At 46.1% G+C, this 6,345-nt stretch overlaps 1 long non-coding RNA gene across 1 annotated transcript; it reads left to right on the top strand.

Moving 5' to 3' along the window:
• The first annotated feature begins 1 nt into the window (after position 1).
• Positions 2-342, top strand: LOC107571886 (uncharacterized). Its single transcript, XR_001607250.1, has 3 exons — positions 2-16; positions 103-156; positions 297-342. It is a non-coding gene; the product is annotated as an uncharacterized lncRNA (long non-coding RNA).
• Positions 343-6,345: the final 6,003 nt, after the last annotated feature.

Below are 6,345 nucleotides of genomic sequence, written 5' to 3' on the forward strand. Positions count from 1 at the left end.
TGGTTTTCTCTGAAAGGTACTGGACATTTCCTCCAGCACACCATTACATTTGCATCCCCTTCTGACCAATTTGAAATTAACCAAGATACATGTATATTACAGTGCAGAAACCCTACAAGAGGCCCTTCCAATTGGATAACAGGCTACGCTTGTGAGGTATGTCTCAAATCTATCTATCTATCTATCTATATACACACATTAATAAGAAATATTAAAGTTACATTTTCCTTTAATATTCTGTAATGAAGGAGATCCCAGTAATCTGACAGAAGTTGTGAAATGGCTCAATTAAATAGACATCTGCTCAGGGGGCCAGTGGAAGAGCTTCTTTTCCTTATAATGGAGGAAGAGGACGAGGTAAAGGCCCTCAACAATCTCCTGGAACAGAAGTTTCCAGAGTGCCCTTCATATTTCATCTTGTGTTCAGGGGAGTTATTTTTGTAGGATTGTCATAACAAAAATGGCCTAAGAGTTAATTCATTTGATACATTTTAATTTGAATTCATGCAGGATTGTCATGACAAAATGGGCTTAATAGTGAATTATTCATTTTATAAACTTCAATTTAATTATTGTGTACATTTTGATTGTTACTTTTAAAATTATGCTGCTGTTTGTGTGTGTGTTTTATTGAAATGTTTTAGTTTTCATATAAAAAAATGTATGATGTATGTGACATGATTATTCATTAATCATTCATTATTATCAAGTATGTGAGTAAACATTTATTTTGAATCTTGTGATTAAAGTATATTTCATATAAAATGCCCAGAAGTTTCAAACATTTTTAATATCACAAACAGGAAATAACTTGCATAATACAATGAAACTAATAACTGTATAGGTCTACAACTAAATTACACAAGGTTAATTTTTATAAAATGTTTAATATGTCATTATAAAATGCATACATGCATAAAGTATGACGCATCGTGTGTAATAAAAGCAAATTACCCCTTAAAAACCATAAGGTGGCGCTACTATGTTAAAAAAATGTAAGCTCCGCCCCTCACTTCTGGTTCTGTGGCTGCGGTTCTGTTGCTGTGGTTCTGAAACTGCTGTGCTGCGGGTCTGCAGCTGGATATATCTCCCTCAACCAGCTGGAAAAGGAAGAATGGGTTAACGTTCAATTGAAGCCTTGTCACGGTCACAGTGTGTGGAGGCAGGCAGGACAACAAGGATTCCAATAATGATATTTAATGTAGACACAACAAGGCAGAGTCAGGTAGGTCGCTCGCACGCACGGTAACATTCACAATAACCGGCAACCTGGAACACAATGGACAGGAACTGATATAGGGTGGAAAATTAGTGACAGACAGGTGAGTACAATGAGGGTAATTAACTAATGATAGTACGGGCTAAACCAACAAAAGGGGAAGAAACCACAATAAACAGTCCACAGGGGCGTTACAAGCCTGGCCATATTTCTCATACTGTACAAAACGATGTCACAAGCTGTGGAGTGTTTGTCTTACAGGTACAGTATCTATTTTATGAAATGATTCAAAACTGCTATTAAATAATATGGGTCATTTTGGATAGTTGACTTCTAAAACGTGTTCTAGAAGTGTTCTATTGTCCTCATGAACCATTTGTGTCTTTTATATGCTAATTTTTTATGAATTATTTATATATATATATATATATAATATATATATATATATATACACACATGCATTTTTTTCATAGATGGCAAAAGAAACTGTACAACAGTTTCCTGATATTCCTGATACATTTGATACATTTCCATCGAGGGACCATATTGAACAACTAAGATTGAAAATGGTAGTGGAAATATTCCTTGCATCTGTGTAGGATTCCGGCCTTCAAGATATTGAAACCCTTGAATCTATAAACGGACACAAGCGAACATTGAATCTCTACATTCCACCGGGAAAACTAAAGGTTCTTCTCCCCAACAATCTGCAGTCATAAAACTACGTACAGGGTCAGCTCAGGATCTCAGCAGTTCCTGTCTCTATCCTATTACTATCCTGTCCGCTGCTCCATTTTGTTCTTTTCTTTTTCTTTCATCCCTCTGTTCTCTAGCTGTGCTACCTGTGTGCTTACTAATTTTCCCCACAGAGACTACAAATTAGGAGCACGCCCACCAGAGAATCACAGTAACCGAGAACTACACTCACCTGTCCCTTACACACCCACTGTCAAACCACAAGTGACATTGCACACTTACACCTCTGTTTTACCTTGTTTGTTTCCTCTTCTTCAAGGGCTGTGTCAGTCTAGGTTCTAAGATATCCCTCACCACGCCAAAACATGTCTCGCACAACAGACTCTGTTGGCCACTGGGAAGACCTCGAAACCTGGCTAAGTGTTGCAACAGACAGCCTCCTACCTAAGGCTGCTGAAAAAGACCTGCTTAATCGCTTTGAACCCTTAATTGACTTCAAGCAACTAAAGATATGGACGCAAGTCCGTGAGCCTCTACCCTGCCAGTCAGTAGACTCCAACGAGTCGCAGTGTCAAACCACGGACACCGCCGCCAACTCACTGACTGATGATGCAGTGTCAAAGCCAGGGCCAAGCTCAACTCCAAGCAGCAAGAACCTGGACCCTTTCCTCTGCTCATTGCAGGCGCCTGACTCAGACTCAGGCCTCCTTCGAATCATGACTGCCATAAATGTCCATGACACATCAGTGTCCGACGCAGCATTAACCCTGTGGGCGGAGAACTCAGCTATCAGTCTGAAGCTATTCAGAGCATTGAATCAAGGACAGCAGGGCCTCCCATATGTCTCAAGACACAGCCGCTTCCCGCTCAGTCCCTGGCCAACAACCATGGCTACCTCCAAGATCATCTGCGCTGTGGACATACGATGGAACAACAGACTTCCTCGTTGTCCCCAACCTACCTCATGACATCTGCATTGGAGCAGACGTCATGGTCCGGCTCAATGCCTGTGTGGACATCGTGAACGACGTCATATGGGCTCCTCCAACTGACCACGGCAGTCAACGTGCCATGAGCAGTGAGCAAGAAGCTGCAATACCTGCCTACAGCAAGAGTGTCAGCGTCCGTCTCAACATGCGACCTGGCCACTCTCTCGACAGTAAGCTAGGCTTCTTCCAACCTTCCAGGACCTGCCTAAGACTAGGACTGACCTTGGAAGCCACACCTGTCATTGAAGTGTCATCTCGTGCTGTGTACGTATTGTTCAACAACTGTACGGCCAATGATATCAACATTCCCAAAGCCAGTCACCTGGGATGGCTCATTAACCAGACGTTCCATGACTTTGAGCTAACGGTACCGGTCATAGGCCACATACCAGTCCAACTACTGTCAGATGAATGTGATGACACAGGAACGTTCACAAGACCCAATGGAACCATTGCCATCACTTCTATTCTGCCAGTGCCCAGAGAAAGCGTCTGCCGATCAGAAATCACAGACGACACTCACCTTGCAGTCTACGCTGTCTCAACACAGCTCCCAACAGAAGCACCTGCACAGGTGACCATCAAGGCACAGAGCCCATCAAATGACTTAACCATGGAGGAACCCTACACCGGGTTCGCCGCACAAATCCAACAGATCCTGAGTGAGGCGGATGCCCTCCACAAGGAAGCGGACCGCCAAGGACTCAAAGAAGTTCTGTACAAGTACAAGGACTCCTTCGCAAAGGACTCCCTGGACTGTGGACTGACCAACATCCACAGTGTGCGCATCCCGACAAGCCCAAATGCACCACCCACATTTGTGCGACAGTACAAGATTCCAATAGCGTCATATGAGCCAGTGCAAGAAATTGTTGACTCCATGCTGGAAAAGGGGGTCATCCGGCCCTGTAACAGCACATACTCTGCTCCGATATGGCCAGTCATGAAACCCAACGGCAAATGGCGGCCCACGATCGACTACCGCAAGTTGAACCAGCAAGTACCCTTGTCACGATGGCCAATGACCCAGTTGGACCAAGAGATTCCCAAAATCAGAGGCTCAACGATCCTTTCCACAATGGACGTCGCCTCTGGATTTTGGACGATCCCTGTCCACCCTGATGACCAACACAAGTTGGCATTCACCTTTGCCAATCGACAATACACCTTCACACGGTGTCCCTTTGGCTATGCCAACTCACCAGCTGAATTCAACATCTTCCTGAACAAAGCATGCCCTGATGCCAGAACCAGAGGCAACCTCGTTTACGTGGATGATGTGCTGTTGAAAAGCTCAAATGTGACAGACCACCTCAAAGAAATCGATCACGTCCTGAACCAGCTGAAATGCCTGTGTGGACATCGTGAACGACGTCATATGGGCTCCTCCAACTGACCACGGCAGTCAACCTCAAGAACCTTCGATCTGGTCAAACCATGCCAGACGCATGTGACATGATCAGTGAGCAAGAAGCTGCAATACCTGCCTACAGCAAGAGTGTCAGCGTCCGCCTCAACATGCGACCTGGCCACTCTCTCGACAGTAAGCTAGGCTTCTTCCAACCTTCCAGGACCTGCCTAAGACTAGGACTGACCTTGGAAGCCACACCTCTCATGGAAGTGTCATCTCGTGCTGTGTACATATTGTTCAACAACTGTACGGCCAAAGACATCAACATGCCCAAAGCCAGTCACCTGGGATGGCTCATCAACCAGAGGTTCCATGACTTTGAGCTAACGGTACCGGTCATAGGCCACATACCAGTACAGCTACTGTCAGATGAATATGATGATACATTAACGTTCACGAGACCCAATGGAACCATTGCCATCACTTCTATTCTGCCAGTGCCCAGAGAAAGCGTCTGCCGATCAGAAATCACAGACGACACTCACCTTGCAGTCTACGCTGTCTCAACACAGCTCGCAACAGAATCACCTACACAGGTGACCATCACGGCCCAGAGCCCCTCAAATGACTTAACCATGGAGGAACCCTACATCGGGTTCGCCGCACAAATCCAACAGATCCTGAGTGAGGCGGATGCCCTCCACAAGGAAGCGGACCGCCAAGGACTCAAAGAAGTTCTGTACAAGTACAAGGACTCCTTCGCAAAGGACTCCCTGGACTGTGGACTGACCAACATCCACAGTGTGCGCATCCCGACAAGCCCAAATGCACCACCCACATTTGTGCGACAGTACAAGATTCCAATAGCGTCATATGAGCCAGTGCAAGAAATTGTTGACTCCATGCTGGAAAAGGGGGTCATCCGGCCCTGTAACAGCACATACTCTGCTCCGATATGGCCAGTCATGAAACCCAACGGCAAATGGCGGCCCACGATCGACTACCGCAAGTTGAACCAGCAAGTACCCTTGTCACGATGGCCAATGACCCAGTTGGACCAAGAGATTCCCAAAATCAGAGGCTCAACGATCCTTTCCACAATGGACGTCGCCTCTGGATTTTGGACGATCCCTGTCCACCCTGATGACCAACACAAGTTGGCATTCACCTTTGCCAATCGACAATACACCTTCACACGGTGTCCCTTTGGCTATGCCAACTCACCAGCTGAATTCAACATCTTCCTAAACAAAGCATGCCCTGATGCCAGAACCAGAGGCAACCTCGTTTACGTGGATGATGTGCTGTTGAAAAGCTCAAATGTGACAGACCACCTCAAAGAAATCGATCACGTCCTGAACCAGCTGACAACAGCAGGAGCAAAGATCGCCCTCCACAAAGGACAATGGTGCAAAACCAAAGTAAAATACGTCGGTCTGCTAATTGGACGGGACGGTATTGAACCACAGTCCAGTCGCACCCAAGCAATCCAAAACATAAAGACACCCACTAACATTTCTGAGCTACGAAGCTTTCTGGGAGTGTGCAATTACTCACGACAGTTCATTGAAAACTACGCTGACATCGCACGACCACTAACCTCCCTCCTGAGAAAGGACGAACCCTTCATCTGGTCTGAAGCCCGGGACACGGCTATGAGTGAGCTCAAGCAACGTCTGTGCACTGCACAATGTCTGGCCTACCCAGACCCAGGAAAATAGTTCTATCTGGACGCTGGATTCTCCAATCACTGCCTCAGTGCAGGCCTGTACCAGCTCCATGACAAAGACAAGCGAGTGGTCGCTTATGCCAGCAAAACACTGCTTCCCCCAGAATGCAAATACTCAGACTGCGAAAAAGCTTTGCTTTGCACTGTGTGGGCCATCCAGCGTTTCTTCAACTACATTGGAGCTCAGAAGGTTATCATTGAAACCTGTCACCAGCCAGTAACCTTCCTCAACAGCCAACGAATCAGGGACGGCGTGGTGACCAACGCACGCATTGCTACTTGGCTAATGACGCTCCAAGGATGGGATGTCGAAGCAAGATATGCCCAAAACCACAGATCATATCCAGGAAACGGGCTAGCA

This window comes from Sinocyclocheilus grahami, unplaced genomic scaffold (assembly GCF_001515645.1).
Source record: "Sinocyclocheilus grahami isolate Dianchi unplaced genomic scaffold, SAMN03320097.WGS_v1.1 scaffold1665.1, whole genome shotgun sequence".
NCBI lineage: Eukaryota > Metazoa > Chordata > Actinopteri > Cypriniformes > Cyprinidae > Sinocyclocheilus > Sinocyclocheilus grahami.